The sequence below is a fragment of the Pinus tabuliformis genome, chromosome 1_2 (assembly GCF_031772625.1).
Source record: "Pinus tabuliformis cultivar Carrire ecotype Pingquan chromosome 1_2, CPIR1, whole genome shotgun sequence".
Classification (NCBI taxonomy): domain Eukaryota; kingdom Viridiplantae; phylum Streptophyta; class Pinopsida; order Pinales; family Pinaceae; genus Pinus; species Pinus tabuliformis.
The window spans coordinates 1,064,975,230-1,065,002,030 of NC_142298.1; positions in this window are offsets into that span (position 1 = coordinate 1,064,975,230).

Genomic DNA, 26,801 nt, shown 5'->3' on the forward strand with positions numbered 1-26,801 from the left:
GAATATACTGACATCTTTAAATTTAGTCCATCCAATCAAAATTTTTAATTAGTAAAATCATTAAAGTTCCCAATTCCAATAAGAGGGACTCCTATAGGCCTAATTAAATTTAAATATTGTTACATAATCACTATTTTACACCACTACTTCTCCCTCATACCTTTTTGATTTTATATTAATTTTTTTTTTTTTATAAAATTAGATTAAAATAAAATATTTAAAATTTTTTGAAATACAATTGTTACATTACATCTAATTGTTACACATCTCCTCCTATATAGGGCGCTTGTTAGTGCAATGAATTATCAATGAAATATTTTTTTATTATAATATCAAAAACAAACCAAGTAAGTACAATGAAAGTGAAATTATTGATAGTTTATAACTTAATTAAACTATCCATATAATTACTTATATTTAATGAAATATATGGGTTTTTTTAATAATATTTTATTTTAATTTAAAAGAAACTATTCAACCAACAGAACAAGGAAATTTAGACATTTTTCTTAAACTAATTTGTAAAATAGATCCCATATCCTTATACCCTAAAAAAGATTGAATTCAAAGATATAAAGCTAAAAGAACCCTCTGTAAACATTAACCAAATTTCAATTCACAACTTTCTATAGCGTCGAGAAAGGTCAAAATGGCATCCTGCAAAGTGAAAGTAATGTCTGTCAATGAATTCACAAGTGCGCTTGAGATGATAATTCTACTCAAGGCCATAAATGCAGCTTTGGAATATACAATATTCTAAATGATGTGACCGCAAATATTAGACAACACAAAAATAGTTGCAATACTAAAATTCATAAAACACTTCTACAATGTTTTTAAAGATAACATTCCTTTTACATTTTCCCCTCACAGAAATACATATGGGCAAATAGTAAGGCAATGAGCACATGGTCTTTTGATATACATATGGGTGCCCATCAATACATATATATATATATATATATATATATATATATATATATATATATATATATATCGATCTCATATGAAGAACATAATCAAAGCCTTTCTGTGAGATGGAAAACCCTCAAATTTCTTCAACCCAACAAATATAAAAAATCATAGTTATTGTGCAAAAGCCAAAAGCATAGTGTCTATGCCAACAAAATCAATAATATCGAAAAATTAATATCAAATTGATCAATTACTATAACTTCAAAAAAATTAATGTAAATCCCAATAAAAAATAATTTCTAATAAAATCATTTTTATCAATAAAAAAATATAAAATCTCACTCCAATTAGAGATCTTAAAACACCTCTCTTCATTCCATTGTATTAAACCATTTCTTTTTCTCATTTTATTTGAATTAACTCCACTTTAATTTGATTATTAAAATCTTGCCATGAATGCACATTTATACTCGGCTGCAATCATCTCATCTCATCCTATGAAAAAAATAATTACCGACAACAACACAAAATATTCTTACCATCTCAAGAATCCTCCTTACCATGTCTTCTCTTATAAATCATCCGCGATTCACATGATGTTGCATTTTATCTCAAATACACAGTGAGTTCATCAAATACAAAAATTAAATTTCATGACCTTCATACTACTAGCTTTGCATACATATATGTGTATAAACTCTAACGAATGTACCTCCTGATTCAATGGAACCTTGTACAGTAGGTTTTGACAAAGCTCATGATATTGTTCTTCAAATCAAATGAAAACTAAAAATCCTTCTTTGCCTTATTGCCAATGATGGAGGCACCAATTGTTTGCTGCACATACATGCAAAGGACTCTGTCATGGGATGTCAAGTTTCTCACCTGCTCTGAAATGAAAAATTAGATTAGGCAACTCAAGTTGACCTCCCCTCCACCAGAAACATTAAAACAAGCGACCCAATCAAGCGGCCCATTGAACAGTAAAGGATAACACACAATCTAGATTAAATTTACCGCAAGATGTTGAGATTTTCTGTTTATTAAATTTGGCAAAAATCTCATGTAGGTGACAACAATAGGATTTGTTGCTACATTAGCTCCATTTTTCTTGAGAAGGAGTTAATGCATCCTAAATTTGTTGTGAGAGAATTTATGATTCAGTTTTATACTCCAGCTATAAGAAATGTAAGCCCGTAGATGATAAGTGTGTAGAAAATAGGGTGAGCTGAGAGTATGTGTGAAGAATTAAATTGTTGTAATCTCCTGTTGAATAATAAGATTGCTGATGCCTCCCTTTGGTGTATGTAGCCCAGATTGGTTGGGTGAACCACGTTAAATCTTTGTGTTATGTTTTTTGATTTTGTATGTGCTGTGTATGCCTTTTAAATTTCTGCTGCGCATTGTTTGCTCCAACAATTGGTATCAGAGCATGTTGTGGAGTTGGTACGTGTGACAGAGACGTTGTGGAAGGAGGAAGGTTGAGTTTGTTTGTTGGCACGGTATTGGTAAGAACAGTCGCGGCAATTTTGAGATAAAGAAGGGCTGGCGTGGTTTATTCAGTAACAGTCGTGCCCATTGGCGTGGAAGATTCAAGAACAGTTGCACCAGCACGCCAGAAAGGGCTATTGGCGCGGAAACGCAAGGGTTAATCGTGCCAATTTCATGCCTCGCGTGGATTTTGTTTCAGGCGCGGATCTTCCGCCATCGAGGAGCGCCAGGCATTTTTCCCTCTGGTAAAACTGCAATTTTTGTTTTTTGAAATTATAATGACATGGTACGGCAGAGGCATTATAGTATAAGGTAAAGGCATTTGTTAAATAAGAACTTCATTTATTAAAAGTTGGAATTGGAGATTTTGTTTGTAACAACATGGCAAAAACTCAAAGTGCTCGTTTTGAGATCGAGAAGTTCAATGGAAAAAACAACTTCGAGATCTCGAAAGTGAAGATGCATGATCTACTTGTGCAACAAGGCGTGGCGAAGGCTTTGTTGGGAAAATCCAAACAGCCTTACACCATGACAAATGATGAATGGAGCGAATTGGATGGAAGAGCACTGAGCGGTATTCGACTGTGTTTGGCAGATGATGTTTTGTTTTACATCGTGTGAGAGAAAACTTTTGCTCGTTTGTGGACAAAGCTTGAAAAGGTGTACATGACAAAATCCTTAACCAATAGGATTCTTCTGAAGCGACAATTGTACAGTTTGCGCATGAAGGAAGGTACAGCTATTACTGATCATTTGAATGTCTTTAATACTCTCCTGGTGCAATTAGAAAGTATAGAAGTAACATTTGAAACAGAAGATAAAGCTATAACTTTATTGTGCTCATTGCGTGAGTCATGGGATCATTTTGTTACTTCTATAAGTCTTAGTATATCAGAAACCCTTGAATTTGATGATGTTGTTGGAGCTTTGTTGTCCGAAGAGACAAGGAAGAGGTCAAATTCAAAAACCTCTACATCAGAAGCAATGATGGCCAGAGGTCGTTCTAAAGAAAGACGCTTCAATAAGCACAACGACTCGCTTTCAAAATCGAAAGGGAAGAAGAGTAAGGTAAAGTGCTGGTTTTGTGGCAAATCGAGACATTTGAAGAAAGATTGTTGGAAGAGACAACAAACATCCAAAGAAGACTCTTCAACAGAGAAGAAAGAAGCAAACACGACAGATACAGGTTTGGCATCCAAGACAGGTATGAGTGGTGAAGTGTTATCAGTTGATTTGTATAATCATGATCAACATTGGCTGTTAGATTCTGGTGCATCAAATCACATGTGCATTCATAGAGAATGGTTTAAAACTTATAAACCAATCAATGATGGAGTAGTTTACATGGGAAATGATGTCACATGTAACATTGTGGGAATTGGAAGCATCTAGCTGAAAATGTTTGATGGGACAAATAAAATTCTGACTGATGTAAGACATGTACCTGAATTAAGAAAAAACCTCATTTCATTAGGCGTACTAGACACTAATTGATATAAAACTTTTATTCAAGGTGGAGTAATGAAATTTTATAAAGGAATTTTACTAGTAATGAAAGCAAAGAAGGTTGGAAATATTTTTCAGTTAGAAGGAAGAACAGAGTCAGATCATGTTTCTACAGTGTCTGAAAACGACAGTAATTCTATTCGTTTATGGCATCAAAGGTTGGGCCATATGAGCGAAATAGGTTTAAAGATTTTATCTGATCGCAAGTTACTTCCTAATTTAAAGTCTGATAAGTTAGATTTCTACAAACATTGTCTGTTTGGGAAACAAAGCAAGCAGAAGTTTAAAATTGGAAAACATACTAGTAAGGGAATCCTTGATTATATCCATTCTGATGTTTGGGGTCCATCTCCTACAACCTCATATGGAGGTTCGTCATATTTTGTATCTTTTATTGATGATTTCTCTAGAAAAGTGTGGGTCTACATGTTAAAGAAGAATTCTGATGTGTTTACAGTTTTCAAACAGTTTAGAGCAATATTTGAAAACATCACTGGAAGAACCATTAAATGTTTAAGAACTGACAATGGTGGTGAATTTACTTCAAAGGAATTTGATAATTATTGCAAGGACGCTGGGATCGAAAGACATAAAACCACTGTATATACTCCTCAGCAAAATGGAGTTGCTGAACGCATGAACATGACTCTTTTAGAGAGAGCAAGAAGTATGCTGAGTAACGCCAATTTGTAGAAGGAATTATGGACAGAAGCGGTTTCTACAGCTTGCTATTTGATAAATCGATTACCATCAACTGCAATAAGATGCAAAATTCCTCAAGAGGTATGGAAAGGTCATCCTTGTGATTATTCTAAACTAAAAGTTTTTGGTTGTAATGCATATGCTCTATTTCCAAAACATCAACGTTCTAAATTAGATCCTAAATCAAAAAGATATATCTTTGCTGGATATGGTGATGGGATTAAGGGATACAGATTGTGGGATCCTACTACTCACAAGATCATCATTAACAGAGATGTTAAATTTAATGAATCCTCACTTGAAAATCCAGATGTAGATGATAAATTGAAACAAGATAATGTATCTAAGCTTCAACACATTCAGTTTGAAACCAGTTCAAATACTGATGATAGTCAAGATGAACATGGTTCAAATGCAAGTCATGAAAAAGTTTCAGATGCAGATCATGAACATTTCAGATGTAGATCATGAACATGTTTCAGATGCAGATCATGAAGAAGTTCCTACAGATAATAATCAGCAAATTGTGGAAGTACCAGAAACATCTTTAAGGAGGTCCACGAGAATCAAACGTCCTCCTAAAAGGTATGATGATTATGTTACTTCAGTTGCTTTAACCACTAACGATGATGAACCTTTGTGCTATCAGGAAGCTGTAGAGGGTTCTAAAAGTGAAAAGTGGAAAGAGGCTATGAAGGACGAGATGATGGCATTAGACAAGAATGGCACATGGGATCTGGTAGAACTTCCTAAAGACAGAAAAACTGTGGGATGTAAATGGGTTTACAAATTGAAAAGGGGTGTTGAGGATACTGAGGACAGGTACAAAGCAAGGCTGGTCGCAAAAGGTTTTTCTCAGAAAGCAGGCATTGATTTTCATGAGATATTTTCACCAATTGTAAAAATTGTTTCAATTCAAATTGTATTAGCATTAGTTGCTTTACTTGATTTAGAATTACAGCAACTAGATGTTAAAACTGCATTTTTACATGGAGATTTAGATGAGGAGATTTACATGGAACAACTGGAAGGGTTTGTTCAAAATCACGACAAGAAATTTGTCTGTAGGCTCAAGAAATCATTGTATGGTCTGAAGCAGTCACCTCGACAATGGTACAAGAAATTTGATTCTTTCATGATGAGTCAAAATGATATAAGAAGTGAATATGATCATTGTGTTTACTTTAAGAAATTAAGTACTGGCATGTTCATTATCTTAGTGTTGTATGTTGACGATATGCTTTTAGCAAGCAAAAGAATAATAGAGATCAACAGGTTAAAGGCTCAGATGGCTAGGACATTTGATATGAAAGATCTAGGAGCAGCAAGACAAATTTTGGGCATGGAGATTTTCAGAGACAGGAGCAATGGTAAGCTGTTCCTATCACAACAGAAGTATATTGAGAAAATACTCTTGAGGTTTGGTATGAACAATGTGAAGCTTGTTTCAGTCCCTTTAGCTTCCCATTTTAAACCTTCTTCTAGTTTATGTCCTAATACAGATGAAGAAAAGGAATATATGTCTCGAATTCCATATGCCAATGTAGTAGGTTGTTTGATGTATACGACGGTTTGTACTCGACCAGATATTTCACATGCAGTTGGGGTTGTCAACAGGTATATGGCAAATCCAGGAAAAGAACACTGGTTAGCAGTGAAATGGGTGCTTCGGTATTTGAGAGGCACAAGTGATTATTGTATCACTTATAACAGAAGTAGTGAATTTGTTTGTAGATATGTTGATTGCGATTTTGCAGGTGATTTGGATAAGAGAAGGTCAACTTCAGGGTATGTCTTTACTCTTGCAGGTGGAGCTATTAGCTGGATGTCAAAGTTACATAATATTGTTGCTTTATCCACTACTGATGCAGAATACATAGTTGCTTCACATGCTTGCAAAGAAGCGGTTTGGTTGAAAGGTTTGTTTGGTGAGTTTGGTAGGTTGCAAGACAACATCAAGTTATTTTGTGATAGTCAAAGTGCAATTCATTTGGCTAAGAATCCGGCCTACCATAGTAAATCAAAGCATATACCTATCAAGTACCATTTTGTAAGACAGTTTATCACTGAAAGGGGAGTCTCTCTTGAGAAAGTGCATACAAAGGAAAACTGTGCAGAGATGTTCACGAAACTAGTTTTGTTAGAGAATCTACGTTGGTGTCTGGCTTCTCTTGGCTTGTAGAAAAAATAAAATAATAAATGAACAGGTATCACGGTAATTGTTGTCAAGGTGGAGATTGTTGAGATTTTCTGTTTATTAAATTTGGCAAAAAGTCTCATGTAGGTGACAACAATAGGTTTTGTTGTATATTAGCTCCATTATTTTTAAGATGGAGTTAATGCATCCTAAATTTGTTGTGAGAGAATTTATGATTCAGTTTTATACTCCAGCTATAAGAAATGTAAACCCGTAGAGGATAAGTTTGTAGAAAATAGGGTGAGCTGAGAGTATGTGTGAAGAATTAAATTGTTGTAAACTCCTGTTGAATAATAAGATTGCCGATACCTGTTTGGTGGATGTAGCCTAGATTGGTTGGGTGAACCACGTTAAATCTTTGTGTTATGTTTTTCTGATTTTGTATGTGCTATGTATGCCTTTTAAATTTCCGCTGTGCATTGTTTGCTCCAACACGAGAGCAAAGTAGGTAGGGGCGACAAGAAAAATATAGGTTGCGCCTGAATCAGTTATAGTTATTCCTGATCCATCTGCTCCAACTTGAAAAACCTTAGAAGAAATGAGTGGAATTCGACCTCCGAGACTGATTCTCTTCATCCAAATAATATGAGCCACGGTCGTAGTTTATGAGAGTCGTACGTACCACATGTTTACCTTCGAGAGCTACAAATATGCCAAAGAACATTGAGCTGGAATCATTGTTATCTGTGGAAGTGAGGCGATACGAAAATATGTGACCTATCATGGGGACTAACTAGGAAACTAATGAAAATGAATCTGTGACGAAAAGCAAGTGTGCATGTGATGTATGGTTGTTCCCGATTACTGAGGACATCTCGTCTCGTTCTTCGTCATCTCCATCACCACCCTTCATGGCTTCGTACCCATACCCTTCGAAGAACTTGGGCCCTCTCTGCAACAGCCACATCGACGCATCAGGAACTTCCGACTCTTCGCACTCACCCTCCAACATCCTCAGGGCGACGCTTATCCATGGCCTTTGGTTGGCATTGTCCTGAAGACACCAAAAGGAAACCTTGGTCCGCTTTGGTGGTGCCTGCATTGTGAAAGGCCGGGATGAGTTATGCACTGAGATGGAAGAGAGCATCCTGAATATTGTAGCTGGTGACTCAGCACGGAGGCGCGAAAGAAAATTCAAATTTTAAATTTCAAATATGCCGGATGTGGTCCATGTATGGATATCTGATGGTTATCCCGTAGATGGATACATGATGCCTATGTTTTGGATGTACCGGAAACAAAGATATACTTTGCCGCTGACTGGGGACGAAGGGGAGATGAGATGGGTGCGCTCCCCTAGGAAATGTCAGGCCAGAAACGGTTAGTGGTATAGTAAATAACCTATAGCATGATAAATAGTAGTAAATACTTTATAGTTAAATATTGGTTTCCCGAAACAGTTGAAGTTCTGCACAACTAACCAGTTTAAAAACTTACAAACGCTCTTTACAGTGCCTTTGGACCAAACGAGCACGGCTACTGCGGCTCCTTGTCTCTAAATATTTATGGTCTAGTCGAGTGCTCAAGAGATATTTCGTCTCATTTACGGTCTAGTCCAGTGCTGAAGAGATATTTCTACTGGCTACTCCACATTATGTCTGTCGAGCACAATTTGTAAAATGATGACAAACTTTGCTGGACATCGAGGAGGCGAGGGCTTAGCGGGAAGCTGCAAAATTCGTTATGAAACATATAGTTTCTTTGATTGAACTATGCCTCCACCCTCCTCTACGGAAATTCCAGGTATTTCGATAACTAATTCACCACCTAAGAAGAACACCCCTGCAGAAGCGCCAGCTAATCCGATGGTGAATTCACCATCGAAGAAGATCACATCATCCAATTGTCGCATGCATATCAACCATTCTAGCAAGGCTGCAGACAAAATGCCCATCATTTTGAGAGCTGTGGGTAGCACAACAAACAAAGGCGTAACTTCTTTCAGATTCAACACAGAATAGTGTTGCGTTAGTTCCAACAGACTTCTCTCTTGTCTTTTCTTGAGGATGGCCCTCCACACGGGTATAACCACAACACGGCCCACAACCCCTTCAATTCGCACTGCTTCTCCAACACGGTGATGCAGCCCCACACAACGTCTTGCATACAGTCATGTAACATTCATGCACCACATGTCCCACTCACCAACGCTTTTTCACCAAAGCTTCGTTACCAAATGAAAGATTGGACAGAGTACACAGCTGAGCAAACAACATGCAGTTTAGCTGCTAACAAAAAAAATCATTTTATAGAAGAAGGAAACTTCAAAGCAATGAAACATCGAAGCAGTTACAACTGCATTACCAGTCAGAGTCTGCATCCTTCTATGCCTGATCATCTACTTTTATACACAAAACTAAACTGCATTGCCACTCAAAGTCTGCATCCTTCTATGCCTGATCATCTACTTTTATACACAAAACTAAGTCATTTATTTGTTCCTTCGACGGTGAATAGGTTAAGGCGGTGGAAGCCTTTCAAATCTCAGCAGGTCATAGCGGTGAGATGGTGGGGGTTCGTTGGTGAATTGATACGCCTAATTATTTTCAACCATAATGGCATTGGGCCCAAATCGTAGTTACCAAGTTCACCCGTACTAGGCAAAATTTTTTCGAAAATTCGCCGGACGATCCCATTCGTGGGAAAATATGTTTATATTGATACGATACGGATTTCTCTGGTTGATCCTAAGTTTTATACTAAAAAGAATAAAAGGTTATAGTTTTTTTTTTTAATTTTATATTAAAAAATCAGAGTTAAATAATGGTAAGTGTAAAATGAAAACAGTATTTTTTATATTAAAAGATTATATAGATTCTATATTAAAAAATTTGTTGTTAAACAATAATATGTTTTTTATTAAAAATTATAAGTTTTTTATTAAAATATTGTAGAGAGATAATTTTTATATAAAGGTAAAAATTTCAAAACTTTTTTTTTAATAGCAATTATCATAGCTATTATGTGCACTGCAAAATAGAGGATTAGTGTCTTGGAATTAAATGAGAAGGGTTCCTATACCTCTTGTTAAATAAATTTGGATATATTAAGAAGATAATAACATATCCCTGTTGTTAAATAAATTTGTATATATTAAAAATAATCATTGAAACATAAATTTTGAGCTATTTAGAGATTACTTTTAAATCAAGTTTTAATATCTAATGTCTCATTTTATATGTTGAACTTCATATTTGAGATTTTGTTATTTATGTTATTAGATTTTATTTAAATGTTTTTTGACTTTGCAATACTAATAAATTTGATGCATTTTGTGGATTATGTTATATAGACATGCAATGTGAAGGTTGAAGCTTATTTCACTCTGCAATACTAATAAATTTGATGCATTTTCTCTTTTATTATTTTTGGATTATGTTATATGGACCCGCAAAAAAAAATGAGAGATAAGTAAACAAGAGTATATATTCCCAATTTTTTTTGGTATTAAATTTTATTATATAATAATTTTTTGATAAGAATTTGAATTCGAATTCAAATTTAAATTTGGTAACTATGCTCCAAATAAAAACATTTCAGTAAACTACTTCAACGATGGATGACTCTGCCATGATGATTTTAATTTTACTTGCAGTACCATTACGTGAGGCTACTCAAATTTTTAGCTTCAAGCCATTCTCTCTCGATAGTGATTCTCAGGTTAAAGCCACTCCTGCAAGTATTTAATGTTTCTGGTAGTACCATTACATGAGGCTACTCAGATTTTTAGCTTCAAGCCATTCTCGCTCGATAGCGATTCTCAGGTTAAAGCCACTCCTGCAAGTAGTTACCCGTAGGAAAGTGCTACTGAGATGGTTGTGATGGAGCTGAACGAATGTTGTAGTAAAGAGAGCCTTGAAAAGCATCTTGGTTTAGAGGATAACTTCAATTACAATATATCTCTGAAGTAGAAGGCTTTGTTAGAAATTGTAATTACTGTTGTATGTAGAGTTAGCTAACTTAGAGAGTCAGTTAACTGAGTGATTGAATGTTTGAATGTTGAGTCAGTCTATTTAAGTGATACCTAACATTTAGTGTGTAGTTACATGTGGATGCCTGTCAAAATATTTTAGGCGAGTCCCTAGGATAAATTCCCTTCACCGGGTTCAGTGTAAGCATCATGTTTTATGTGATCAATATAAGAGTAGCAGTTCGTGTTGTATGTGTGAATTATATATGCTTTGTCTCCTCTGCCTTTCCAATAAATTGGTATCAGAGCGAGGTTTGAAGACTTAAATTGGAAAACCAGAAGATAGTTGAGAAAAAGAATCGGTGCAGCAGAAGTCTGCATAGTCGCACTGTGTGAAGAGAGTCAAAATATTTTCGGGGTTATAGCCACCGTTGTGATAAAAAGCTAGAGTTGCAGTCTGTGAGTCACCTCACAAAGCCACAACAGAACCGAAGATATAGAGAGCCTGCAGGCGTAGCTTGCATAGCAGAGAAGTCACGGAAAAACATTCTTCCCCGGCGTCCGCTGACAGTAATTGTCACCAAGTCCTCCGAGAATCGATAAGGCCTCGATAGTTGTGACGGACTCCAAGAAAACTCAAGAGAACAAAATACGCCCGTTCTTTTCGAAAAGTAAAGAGTAAGGTTAAGTTCACGAGGTTCAAATTTGAGTTCTCTTTTTAATTAGAGTGAAGTTATTTTTGAAAAATATTTTTTACAAGGAGGTTATAAAGTTTTATAAGGGTTGTTTATTAAGGAGCCATATAAAGGATTTTTGTTTATTAAACCAAAGTGCATGGTATAATAAGAGGTTTAAGGAGGCATATTAAAATATTTTTTTAAACCAAAAGTGCATGGTATAATAAGAGGTTTATGGTTAAAGAGTGAATTTTGTGAACATATATATATTTTTGGGGAAATTTTATTTAACAAGAGAGTTTATGTCTTTTTCACAAGTTTGTTTGTCTACAAAATTATTTGATTTCTTGTCAAGCATGACGTTGTTTTGGGTGAAGATTGTGCCCTACAGGGGCGCATATTGAAAATTATATTTTTTTCGAGGGCAATATGGAAGACATCTTCATGCAATTAGCAAAGCAGCTATAAGAAAAGGAATGACAACAGACATGGGTCACAATGCGCTACTGAAGAATTCTAAGAAAAGGAATAAAAAAGAAGAGGCAAAGATTGTTGTCATGTGTAGAAAGGTTCAAGCCGCAGCTAAGGAACTAAGAAGTCTAGCGGAAGACAAAGAATATATCGAACGCGATTGGTGTAGCTTTGATCTGCTACCACCTCCTATGTTTACGGGTGAATATTTTGATCATTGGGTTATCAAGATGTTAACTTTTCTTCGAGCTAGAGAGTTAATTGAGTACGAATCTAATAACCCATATGATATAGTATGTGATGTTTTAGAATTGAATTTTATAAAACAAGCATTGAATGAGAAGTGTTTGTGCAGGGTAGCAAAAGCTACAACCTCTAAGGAAGCATGGATATTCCTGGAAGCAGAGTTTGGTGCAAGAGGGAGTGACATGCAACAAGAGGTTATGTCACAAGCAAAGAAGTTAGCCGCAGATCTGAGCATAGATCAACAAGACTCTGAGAGGAAAACAGAGCTTGGAAAATCCCACTCAAAAGTGGATGATGGTTGTCAAGACCATAAAATTGAAATCCATTATGCAAGCATGCATATGGATGAAGAAGATGCAACAAAGATTGTAGAGAGAGAAGTTGAAGCCTCTGTGTGTGAAATAAAGCAAGAGAAAATAAATGCACAAGGACTTTGTTGTGGGGAAAAATGCCTATGCAGGACGATCCTATCCACCTAAGGTGTGACAGTGCCTTAGCAACAAACGAGTACAGCTACACTGGTTTCTTCCTTTATGAAATGGGAAAGAAGAGAGATCAATAGACTTACCGGTGTCTTCGTTTGTCCCTCGATGCAATCTCCCTTCTCTTTGGGTGTTCACAGCTACTTGCCTTCTTGGTTATCCAGCTACAACTTCCTGCAAGATCACAAGAGAACAGCTACTTGCGACAAGAGAACAGCTACTTGAGACGAGAGAAGAACATTACACAAAGACAGATATTCACATTCATAACTAGTTTAGGATTAGAAATAAATCAAATACACTAATACATTCATACATCAAAATACATCAGCATATAGGAGAAACCAAGATAGCTTTATTGATGAATAACAAGGTTCAGGAAGAGATACAACCCAGAGGGCTCCAATCCAGCATCTCCTTCCCAGCGATTGGAATTCCTATCTTCAGCCCCTTCAAAGCATTAAGCACCCAATGATTCAAGTCTCAAACCAACAACAATTCTTAGCAATAATAAAATTCCAGCCTCCAGGTCTCATGGAGGAGAGATCTATATATAGTTATTTTGGAGAGAGGATGAGTCAGCTTGAGATCTGACTAGTGTCCTCTCTCTCTCTCAGTTCTTGAGTCCACTTGGAGGTTCTTGCTTCCACTTGGAGATTTGGAACCTCTTACTCATCACCAGTCGAATTCCCTGAGGCAAGTGTCATTTTGGAAGCTTCCTGAGTTCTGACACCTTGAGAAATGAGTCTGCCACTTGTCCAAACTCGCTCAGCGCAGGTAGCTAGTGTTGGAGTTGACATTCAACGCAGGTAGACAGTGGAGCCACTGACATTCAGCTTAGATGGTCAATGGAGCAGTTGACATGATCCTGAATTGACTTGTTTTTGAGCAGTTTCAGGTGGAGAACTTTTGTGAATTGCTGTGGTTTGTTAGCCTTGTTCCTCTAGGGGTAGGAACAACATGTTTAGGGACTTTGGATCCCTTAGATTATGGACATTTCATGCTCAATGCTGTAAGGCACAAAAATGTCTATAACAGTTGCCCCCTAAAGTATGAGGCTGTTTATCGGGCGAAATGCTTTATCAGGGGGATCCGAAGTTCATCCAATGCTGGGAGGAGACTTGTAATACAATACAATACAATACATTATTTTTCATACTGCTTTCATGATCTAGCTGAGGCGGGCATTCCCATGCTCAGCTTTATAAATTCATTTTTCTGTACATAGAACAGACAATCGTCTGATGATAGACTGATAATTTTGATGAAATTATCATCCTTTGAGTAGGATGATTACCTGTTGCAATGATGTACATGTCAATGTTTTTATCTTTCCTGAATATATATCGCAGCCCGGATGGATGAAACTAGATCCGGGGTCTTCAAACTCGTTCGATCTTCACTCTAAGTACAAGTCGATCCATGTGAGAATTGTTCTGAAGTCGAACATGGAAAGACATCGCTTGATTACCGGTCAATGATGTAAACCGTTAACAAGCGCGAGAGGAATCACCGATAATGATAATGACCCTCAAGGTACTGCAGTACAATTCACGTGGTGTGAATAAAGGACTTGGCGTCGAACACCACGCAAAATCTTTCGGTCAAAGGTCATTGATGTATACCTGTCGCCGGAAGTGAGAAACTTGCCATTGTGGCATGCAAGCTTCAAAGTACTGAAGGGGGTGTTCCTAGATCAACTTCTTGGATAATGAGCTGACGTCGACAAGAAGCGATCCGTCACAGGAGGGCCTTAATGAATCCCACATCAGTGACACGGAACGGAGCTAATGATTTTAAAGGAGGTGAAAACGATCTGTGACACATGATTCAGGGTGGCGGTCATGAATGGATGAAGGATAATGTATGGCAGTGGATGGGACCCGGTTGACTCTTTCTGAACGACTTCTCTTGAACATATGGCGACACTGATGCGATGGATCGGTAGCATTACCCCAAATATGGATGGTATGGCGAGACCATGGTGATGTGACCAGTGAATGAAACAACCCAACCCGATTGTGGTACGGAGGAAAAGTGTCATGTTCAAGAGCGACTTGCTACCATCAAAGTTTTCTTTAGTTTCTCCCAATTTTTCCCTAGTCATTGCTGACCAGTACCTCTTTATTTTTGTCAAGCTTGAGGAGGATAACATATGCTTGTTCTATAACCTGCCCTTCGGGCAAGCCCATCGCTATGTTTTAACGAGCCTAGCGATAGTGAAACTCGTTCTCGTCTAAAGACAAGTTTGTCGCTATTTAATGATTTTAACGAGTCTAACGACAAGGATAACTCGGTCCTTTTAATTTTTAGATAGTCTGAAAAGGTACATAAAGTCAACTCCAAAATTCCTTTTTCGTCATCTAATCCCTTAAGTCCGAAAAAGTATAAAACAATACAGAAGGGATGAGTTTTCGATAGTTTTAACGAGCCGAATAAAACAAGCGCTCGATCTTTTTGTGTAATAATCCCTCAGGTCCAAAAAGATTAAAATCTAGACAAGGGATAGCTCTTCCGGTCGCTTTAACGAGCTGGAAGGCCAAAACTCGGCAATCTTTTCATATTTTACGAGTAAGTTGAAAAGAGCTTAAAGAAGACTCGTCTTTTGAGGAACGAGTGATGAACAGGGATAGCAGCTGATTCCAGGTACAGGTTGGAATTTTCCAATCACGGCAGTGTCACAAGGATGGCTTAGGTGTAATCACTCTTCGCAACTGTTCCTCAAAATGGGTAAACAATCATATGGAGGCGAATGATCGGCCAAATGAAAAGTGGAGGTGGCAGGTGCAAACAAGACCAAGGCTTTAATGGCTGATGATATTACATTCACAGTGGTTATTTACCGGGATAGGTTAATTTTTTATTTTAAAATGAGCTTAAACACTGGAGGAAACTCTTGCTCATTGCTTATGTTTATTTTTTAACGAGCATGAAGTCCGCGTTAAAACTGCTCGGATCTTGCGTTTATTTTTTAACGAGCATGAACTTTATGCTAAAACTGCTCGATAATTATATGGTCAAATTTTGATTTTTACCATGACTAGCTTTGCCCTTTTCAAAGATAGTACTGTATCATCAATTGCTGCATCAAACTAGTTAGAAATGAATAACATTTGCATGGAAATGAGAATATAACCCTAATATTTCGCTTTGAACTACATAAAAAGCATTTAAAAGGTGTTTTTACCTCTCATTTTACCATTTCATTTGAACTTGGTTTGTTGGAGCTTTGGAGGTGCCTCTTCCCCCTTGATTTTCACCAGCTGATTTCGGGAGATTCTGTGGACGATTCTCGGCGCCGTCTGGACCAGGTAGGAGCTAAACCCTAGCTCTTTCTCTTCATGGTTTCATTTTTCCATTTTGTGCTTGTTTCCCTGTCTTTCTGAGCACCTGGGGTTTTGTCAAGGCGCCCTGTCAACAACGTAGGTGGTCCATTCGAAACCTGCGTTGAATGTCAATCTGCCTTAAGGCAGTTTGACCTTCAATGCAGGTGGGACACTGGTTACCTGCGTTGGACACAAAAACTGGTCTTCTTGCACAATTTTTTGATGAAATTTTTCCAGTTTCTCATCAAATCCAAGAACTTACTCCTTCTCTTGTTTGTTTTGCAGGGATTTTTGAGCAAAATGTCCCTTACATGGCGAGAACGAGAACATGAAGAAGAAGATATGATTGCTCTCCATGACCCTGTCACGGTGAACGCGCTGCGGAACTGTGGCCTACTGAAGTTTTTCTGTATCTCTAGCATGAGAGCACAGATCTCTTTACTACAGTATATGCTTGATGCTTGGGATCCCATCAACCAAGTATTCCAGATTAGGGGAAAATCAATCCCCTTGACCATGGTGGACATTTACTTCTTGACTGGGTTGTCAAGGCAGGGTGCCCCCATTTCTTTGTCAGGTTCGGCTCGGGGGAATGACTCCGTGAGAGATTATGTCCGCCAGTATTGCAGGGAAGGTTCCCAGCCGAGCAGAGACGACAAGGTTGTTATCCGTGAGATTACTGACAGGTCTCTCCGGTCCATTTTGTATACTATTGGTAGGATGGCCGGTAGTGCATCTCTACATGTCGCCAACAGATCTTATGTGCAGCACGCCTTGGAGTGTCTCCAACCGAAAGTATTCAACTGGTGTGATGCAGTACTTGTTCAGATGAAAAGTCAATTGACCAAGGTAAAGGACGGGAAGCTGAAGAACTTTGGATTTGGTTCTGTTTTGACTGCCTTTGCCTTGGAGAAAATACCACTGATGCAGCCTCAGTATGTTGCACTCGACCTGCCTTCTCCTACCGAGCCATGCATGCAGAGATGGGTTGACCACATCTCTAGGCATGCTGGTCAATCTCAGATTACTTTCACTGATACCTTCTTTAGGTGGTTCGAGCGCCAGGAGATGGTTTATTCTGAGTATCCATATGTTGGTATGGATTTCCGAGGTGCTCCGGACTTGGTACTACCGGATGGCGAACAGTGGGGCGCTATTGGTAAAACCTTTGACCATATTACTGTTTACTGCTCTTATTTATAATGTCCTTGTGCTTTATTCTATCAAGACTTTAATCAAACTCATGTGTGCATGCAGATGTTGGTCCTGTTCCTCCAGCAGTTCACCCGAGGGCGCCAGTTGCTGCCCCAGCAGGGGAGACTGCTGGGAGAGTTATTCTCCGCGACCTTGACGTAGCCGAGATCCTTACAGCTGTGCAGGAGCAGGTTGAGAGCCTTACTCTCGGCATTCCCGATGTGAGGATTGATGAGTTACCTTTACAGTTGCAGCGGCATACTACTGGTGTGCCTAGACGATGGACTCGTCTCTTGCGCATGATTGCACAGGCCGTGACGTGCTATCATGAGCATCACTAGACTAGGGTGCCCCCTAGCACTTTTGAGTTTTTGGGTCATATGACCGATTTTGTCTTGGTTACAAAACTTATGTATGAACGATAAACAACTTATATATATATTTTGATTTTCGAGTTTTATTCTGGTTGAGTTATATGATCCATATGTACAATCATTGATGATGTGTCTCTTTTTATAAATGCCGCAAATGTCTATCTAACACATAGTTTGCTAATGAGTCGGTTAATGTGTTTAAGTTTCTGGAAATATGCTGGTATTGAATTCAATCAAACTGTCTTTCCAAAATCTTAACCCTTAGGAACATGCGATAAATAGCTAGATTGCGAACGGAATATATATCATTGAGTTGTAGTATTACGAGCTGTGAGTCTAGCCTGACGATTAGTCGGCGTATACCACGGGTGATGGCATCAGAGAGTAGTTCTATCAACGCGCTATACTCAGCGATGTTATTCGTTCATTGCCCAATACACACACCTCTGAAACTTACTAACTCGCCGCTTGGATCAAAAATGGCCCAGGCTGCGGAGGATAGGTTCCGCGAACTACGACTTTCTCTGTCGGCATATCCAACACATGTCTCCAGAAGGTTTGAAATCTGCAATAAATGAAAAAAGGTGGATCACTCGACCAAAACAAACACTTTAGCGAAAACAAAATACAACAAAAGCATACAGGTTACTATCTAAGCATAGTAACGCTTGAGGTACAACCCATTACGGGGTTGCGCCAGTGGAATTCCTTCATAATCCATTAACTCGTAGGCTCCTTTTGCTAACACTCGTTTAACAATATAGGGGCCCATCCATAAGGAATTAAATTTACCTGCTCCCAATTTATCGGATTCTTGGTCATAAAGCAAGACCAAGTCACCTTCTGAGAAGACACGGGGTTTGACATTTTTGTCGAACTGCGCCTTGACTCGTTTCTTATGGGCTTCGTTAGCCAAAGCGGCATCACGACGGGTTTCATCCAATTGGATTAATTCCAATAAACGAGCCTCTTCTTCCGAAGTTCCGAGGAGGAGATCAATTGCGAGTTTAAGCGACGAAATTTCACACTGGATTGGCAAGACTGCTTCCAGGCCATACACCAGTTGGAAAGGTGTGAACCCGGTCGCGTTCTTTACCGATGTTCGGTAAACCCACAAGGCTGAGTACAGGATTAGGTGCCACCTTCTTTTGTGAACCCCGATCATCCTTTGCAACATACGCTTCAGGACCTTGTTGATTGCTTCAACTTGTCCGTTGGCTTGCGGATAATACGGGGTAGAGCTGTCGTGAGATAGCCCTAGCTTGGCAGCTAATTCAACCATCATGTGATTGCGAAAATGCGATCCATGATCTGTCACTATAGCCTGTGGTACGCCGAACCTGGCGACTACATGATTGAAAAAGAAAAGGGCAGCTGTTTCACCAGTGTTATCCAATGTAGGCATCGCCTTGGCCCATTTGGTAAAATAGTCAACGGCAACTATAATATACCCATGCCCCCCGGTCGAGGTGGGGTTACATTGCATGAAATCGATGCCCCATTTGGCGAAAGTCCCAACAGCAACTATTGGCTGTAAAGGTGCGGGTGGTCTTCTGGTTTTGCTATCAAAAATTTGACAAGCATGGCAACTTCTAACTGCGGTTATGCAATCTTTGAACATGGTTGGCCAGAAGTATCTTGCTCGTAAGATTTTCTGTGTTGTAGCATATCTAGATTGATGCCCCCCACATGCGCCTGAATGACACTCATTCAGGGCTTTTTCGGCCTCTTCATGGGTAACGCACCTCCTCAAGACTGTATCGATACCACGACGGTAAAGCGTATCACCGACGATCATGTAGTCTTTAGCTTGGTATCGTATACTTTTCTGTTCAGAGTGAGAGGTGTTAGGCCTGAACTTTTGGGTTTGGAGATAAATTATTATATCTCCATACCACTCATTGCTTGCAGATATCAGAAACAAACTTTCATCCACGATTGACTCTTCCGATGTTTCATCGTTGGACGACGATGGGAGATCGCACAATAATTCTGCGAAAACTAAAGCTTTCTTTGATTTGGATTTTACAAATTCCAGATCAAACTCTTGAAGGATCGCTATCCATTTTGAATATTTGCCCCCCAGCAACTGTCGCGACAGTATATAAGTCATGGGGTTGCAATCTGATAGAATGGTAGTTTTCCGAAAGAGGACATAATGTCGAAATCTTTGTATCGCTTGAACAGCAGCGAGTGCTAGCTTTTCAACATAAGAATATTTACTTTCAGTATCATTCAAGTTTTTACTTAAATAATATATAGGATGTTCAATTCCATCGACTTCTTGAACTAAAACCATCGCAATGGTCGTATCCGCTGCAGCCAGATACATGTTAAAATCTCTTTGATAGTCCGGGGCATACATTAATGATGCTTTTACTAAAGAATCTTTCAGAGCATCATAGGAAGCTTGCGCCACTTGATCCCAAACAAAAGGTACATCCTTTTTCAAAAGACGAGTATAACCTTTAGCAAGTTCTGCGTAATTTGGAATGAACCTCCTCAAAAAGTTTGCTTTCCCTTGGAGTTTCTGAATCTGAAGCAAATTTGAAGGTGGAGGCAAATTAATGATTGCCTGAACCTTACAAGGGTCAAGACGAATCCCATCCTTAGAGACTACAAAGCCAAGTAAACGACCAGAACCAACGCAAAACACACATTTTTGTGGATTGAGTCTTATCTTGTAGTGTCGGCAACGTAGAAATATCGCCCTTAAATGCTGCGGATGATCAGTCCGCTTTCGCGAATGAGCCGGAAGGTCGTCGAGATATGGTTGAACGATGTTCTTGATGTCATGGAAGGCATAATTCATTGCCCTCTGAAACGTCGCCCCTGCGTTCTTTAAACCAAAGGGTAATTTTCGATAAGCGAACGTGCCCCACGCACAGATGAATGCAGTCTTTGACTGGTCCTGTGGGCGGATATTTATTTGATTATACCCCGAAAATCTATCCATAAATGAAAAGATTTCACATCCGGCGCATTCATCAATTATCTGGTCGATGAAGGGTGTAGGGTAGTTGTCCTTCGGACAAGCTTGGTTTACATCCCTATAATCGACACACACTCTGATTGTCCCTTGTTTCTTCATAACAGGGACAATATTCGATACCCAATCGGTTAGAGGAACCGGGTAGATGAATCCAGCATGGAGAAGTTTTTCAACTTCTGCCTTAATGGCAGCGGCTTTCTTGGGGTGCACCTGCCGAAGCCGTTTTCTTACTGGTTTGACATCAGGATACATTTTAATTTCATGTTCAACGATACTCGAGTCAATACCTGGTATTTCATCATATGACCAAGCAAAGACATCTCTGAATTCGTGAAAAAGAGCGTTATATATTTCCAGTTCTGAAGGGGAACAACCTTTGCCGACATAAATATTCTCTACAACATTTGTTTTAGTCGAGATATTTATGGCTATAGTCTCTTCAATATTGGATAAGTTTCGCTCAGAATCCACCGTATTTACAGTATTTGATAGGAATTCAAAAACTGAGGGGTGATATAGGTCATGTTGAGTATCTTCTTCATATTCCGGAAGAAGGGAACGATGGTGGCAATCATTCCATGGTGCCCCCTCAATCAACATTGATTGTAGAATTCCTTCGTCAGTCCCATGTATCTTTGACCAAGGATCTAATGGGGTACCATATTCCCTAGACCTATCTACCCAAATGCTTGATGAGCGTTGATTTGGGTTTGCCTCCCATTCTCGAAACATTGATTGCTACAATATTTCTATAGGGCTTGGGGGCAAAACCATTGCATGATCCATTTCGACATCGTCTTCTGAGATCTTCGTGGAAGATATCATGTTGCAGGCTCTTACGAATGCTACTTCTCCTATATAGAATGGAGGTGGAAGTGCGAAAGTTCCCATTAATGTGGGGTCTTTCAGTAGGCCTACTCTGATGTCTTGAAGCGAATGGTTGCTTCCATGGATCATGGGGATGCTTCCTGTAGCTTGTGAACCATTAGGGAGGAAGTTTTGTTGGTCGACGATCGTAATCCCTCCTTCAAACGGGAATGCGATCTTCCTAAAATAAGTCGATACAACAGCTGCCATGGCATAGATCCATGGTCTTCCCAGTAGGATGTTGTAGTCAAGATTTCCATCGATGACTTCAACATCTATTTCTACTGTTTTTCCTCCCAGTTCAACCTTCAAGTTACTAAGGATACCGTACGGGGTATAAGTCCTTCCGTCGAAAGCTTTTAATGCCGTCGAAGATCGCGACAAAGTTGGAGATCCTAAAGTTTTCCAGCAACTCATCGACATAATACATGTAGATGCCCCCTCATCAATAATTGTTTGGTGAACAGTTTTGTTGAGGGCTTTCACTTGAATAAGGAAAGCTAGTTGAGCTGGTAACTGAGGATCGTATCCTTTGTGATCAAAAGATACAAGATTGGACTCCTTAGGATCAACCCCACCAATAGCCGATAACAAAGCCTGCCTTTGGGATGGGCAATTCTGTAGTACTTCAAGAGTCGACATAGCGGATGGCGATTGGGCCAAATCTTCCACTATGTTATAATGCTGCGCCGCTCTAGCGTGAGGATTAAATGTCGACTTCTGTACTACTCCCTTTGGCAGTTTTATTGTTAATTCAGGAATGATGGGTGGTACAACTTCTGTCGAAGTTGTTGTCGAACTACTTGGTTGATCTTTACCTTTGTCGTTCGACAGCGGCGGATTCCCGTAATCTTTGTTCCTTGTCAAAATCAAAGCATCATTCTGCTGTTTTGAAACCGACAACATAAGTACTTGCGACGGGGAAGAATTTCCACTATCAACCAGATTTTGACCTGGATTGGGAAATGGATCAGTTAACACAGCTGAGGTTTGCGAACTTTTAAAGAACCTTCTAAGCTTAGCTTTGTATGGACAATTTCCTGTCCGGTGATCCTCCTCATCACATATTTGACATGGATAATTTGGTTTGCCTTTCCCAGGAGGGTTTGAAGAAGTTTTTTGAGGGGATGACTCACCCTGTTTCTTCTTCTTCCCTTTGTTTTGCTTCTTCTTGCTTCCTGGTTGATTGGTTTCTTTGCCTTTATCTGCTGATACGGCATTTACTTCCGAAGCAAGAATTTCTTCTTTTGCATTTTGATCCGAATTCTTACGGGCTTTCTTAGACGAAGCCTTTGTTGATTTCGCATTTGCCGTGCCAATCATGCCATCACCGGCATGAGAGTCACTATTTGATTTAGGAGGAGGAGGAATTGAAAATTACGGTCTAGGGGCGTCAGGTATTTTGTCGTAGAGTGTGCCAGACTGAGTATAAACTAAGTCTAGATATTGTGCACGAGCAATAACTTGCTCCTCTGTTACGACTCCCCCCTTTGCCACATCTTCTGTTATAGCAGGAAGTAACGACTTTATAAACCATTCAGCTAACAGCTGATCGGGAACGTATGTTTTCACCATCCTACGTCGACGACGCCACTCATGTATATGATCAGATATATGAGTGGCGGTTGTCTGCTTGAAGTTGGTTAATATTTCGGTTCTCGTTTCATACCTTATCGGTAATTGAAAATGGGTTAAGAAAGTCGTGGCTAGGGAGCTAAAATTGTCGAACGAGGCTCTAGGTAACTCAATATACCATTTTGCCGCTGGACCCGTTAACGTCCTCTGGAAAAGGCGAAGCCTTATCGAATCATCATTTAGGGTGTTTGATGAACACCATAGATGAAAAGTCATCACGTGATTCGATGGGTCTTCACCTGGATTTCCATTGAATTTAGGAATGTCAGATGGAAGTTTGTGAGGAATCGCTGGCCACCAAGGGGCGTAAGCAATTGGATCGTTGGTTAACCGGTGTAAATCGGGTAACTCTAAAGTTGCCACGAATGGTAACTGTTGATTCAGGTTAGGTGAAGCATAACTAGGGTATGATGGAATCGCTTGAGCAGTGGGCCTTTGCATACCAGCATAATGTAATTGATGTTGGTATGACTGATACGGTTGGTGAACTTGACCACTGTAAAGCGGTTGGTTTTGACCGTTTTGAATATACGGTTGTCCACTGTTCGCAAAGATCTGCTGCTCAGAACCTTGGTACACTTGCTGGAAATGTGGTTGTTGGTATTGCACTAGCCACGGTTGTGAAGCCATGTTTTGTCGTGCTATACTAACTGCTGGACCAAGGTGTGGGGTAATTGTACCCGTTTGGACCTGTGTCACCCCACAAATTGGCGATTGCAGTTGTGACCCAGGGTCAAGGGGCTGTTGCATTACAACCTGAGAAATCTGAGGTTGACATACAACAGGCATCGCTTGAACCTGCGACACTGTCACAATAGCCGGTGTGGTCGGGATGTTCGACATAGGTACACACTGTTGCATAGAATATACAACCCTTGGTTGTTGAGGTAGCATAGGTACCCAACCACTTGATGTTATTCCAGTATAACCTGAATACTGTTGTGAACTCCCGTATGTATATCCTCCCGGAGGGGGTAATGAAAGGGCATACTGCCCCCCATACGGTAGCAATCCGGAACACAAGGGGATTGTTTGTCCTTGGGGACTGGATTGCCCAAATTGACCTCTAAATGGATCAATCTGGCGAGTCTCAACATAAGAGTTGCCGGATATTATTCCGGATGAACAAACTGGAACAGACCACACTGTCGAAATAGTCCCTTGGTGGACTCCTTCTAGAGGTTGCGAGCTAGTCGGGACAGATGGTATGCCGGCAAACATTGTCGGAGTGATGGCAGGGGCTTCTGCTGTCGCTGTGTCTTTTGACAGAGTCCTAGATGTTTACGGTTGTTCAGACATTTTGAGTCTATCCAATAGATTGCCTAGCGATTCTATAGGAACTTCCACTTGTGGTGGATTAACTTTTGATGAAGGAAATAGAGTGACCCCGACTCCAAAATGGGTTGGAGTACTTGCTTGCGGATCCTCTGCAATTTCCTCTATCGCAATCAAACCCGGTGGAAGAGGAAGACCGTCAGGTCCGTAAAATATTTCTGGTGCCGAATAAGGGGTTGAATCGACAACGATAGTTGTTTGGGGAGCAAGACTCTCTAAACCGGTTACAGATGGAACTGGTTCAGTAACGCAAGTATTTGCCCCCAGACTAGGATCAGTATTACTGTCCCTCTGTGGCTGTTGAACTTCTTCTATAGAGGCAGGGTTTCCGGAAATGTTTGGAGTAACCGGAATCTCAGATGTGGTTGGAACACTTGTTCTAACTTTGATAGGAGATTTTGAACCGGTTAAACGAGTTCGCTTTGTCCATACTATTTTCGATTCCGGAGACAAAGACGGTTGACTCGTAAGCCTCCGTGAACGACGGGGTTTCAATTGACTTTCTTCCACGATTGCGGATTACTCGATCAACCAAAATACAAAAAGGGAAATTGGTGTTTCCGAATTGAATGAATTTTATTAGACGCTTTTGACACAACTTGCTTTTTCACTTTTAAAGAGTTGAGAAAAAGCTAAAGATGACTCTAGTCTCCTTCGATGTTTTAACGAGCCCGAAGTGACAAATGATCGGATGGAATTTTTTTGTTATAGAGTCTGAAAAATGCCAAAAGGAACTGCTCTGGAGTTCTAGGCAGAGGGTGTGCCAAACTTTTCGCAAAACCGCAGAATACTTTTTAGGGTACGGGCGGTCGATCTTCGTGAATGCTGTGTTCACTGCATTGCGATCAGTAGGGCGACCGACACGGCTTCCTAAGGATAAAGGATATATGCCTATAGGGGTCTCCCAATATATACGCGACGGTACGTGGGAGCACAATCCGTACTAGCGCTATCGTCCCTCAGGAGGAATCACCCACCTTCCACGAGATCGACAGTCACTAGGCTTAACGACGCCGGAATACGTCTCTAGCCTAGACCTCTATGTTGTGCGTTATGTTACAAAGCGTTGTTAAGATCATTCAGTTTATTTTAGGTTGATCTTTTTAAATTTTGCCTTTCAAGGTTCACCACGAGATGTATGATACAAATTCCTAAATGCAGTCTAAAGACGATAAGCAAGCTTTATTATCTTTTCAACTTTGAAAATCCTAGCTACTAAGGGAAAAGAAAGACACCATCTTTTCTCAAAGAGCAATCAGCACACTCTAATGCACTTTTCCTAAATCCAACATGCAAACTATCAAATGCAAAATGCACAATGCAGGTGTTTGTTTTCCGCTTTCTTAGTATTGATGCCTACAAAGAAAGCTTTTTGTACAACTTTGAATTTTCTTTTAAAATGATCAATACAAACAAGTTCACTTTTTCGAAATCAGAGAAGATAGAAGAGATTACAACACTTAACGATTTTCGAAATAAAGACTTGTTTTGACACTTAAAAGAGACAAATTCAAACCAATAAGCAAAAGTAAATGTATAATCAATCTGCAAACAGCCAATGAACTCTCTTCTAAGATCACAATCAATCAGATCTGAATCAAAGGCTACAGGATGACTACTTTACTCATGCAAAGGAAAACTGTAAATGACGCCACAAACACATAAAAACACTCACAGTCTTTTTGTACAAAAGGAGGCGGAATCTAAGCAAAGAAAAGGAGTTATCTGACTGGTACCTATGCTGGTTAAAGGCTGCAAAAAACAGAGATCAAAACAGGGCAACAGAGAGCAGAGAACCCCAGCTGCACAAGGCCAAACTGGTTCAGCGCAACCTCAACACTGAGGATTTGACATTCAGCACAGGTAGCCTTCACGGGACCTGCGTTGAAATGCAGATTGCCTTCACAGCAGTTGCGCTGAAGGAGAAACTCTCGTTTCTCCTGGGTTCTGGGTCACAAATTGCTAAAAAACCAACAGTTTCAGGCCAAATCAGAAACACAAGCAAGGTATAATCAAAGGGATGCTTTGAAGGCTACCAAGATCTATCACAAGGATCATCAAATCATTTGTGGATCCATTGTTTAGATCATAGACAAGGCCAACAATTGGATCAAAGCATCAACTTTCTACTTTGCATCCGAGAAAGATGCAGTTCGACTGTTGCTGTCAAGTCTATGAAGTAAACAAATGATAGAAACACAAATAAAATGAATAAACAAATCGTCCCCAGTGGAGTCGCCAATTTGTTGTGGGGAAAAATGCCTATGCAGGACGATCCTATCCACCTAAGGTGCGACAGTGCCTTAGCAACAAACGAGTACAGCTACACTGGTTTCTTCCTTTATGAAATGGGAAAGAAGAGAGATCAATAGACTTACCGGTGTCTTCCGTTTGTCCCTCGATCCAATCTCCCTTCTCTTTGGGTGTTCGCAGCTACTTGCCTTCTTGGTTATCCAGCTACAACTTCCTGCAAGATCACAA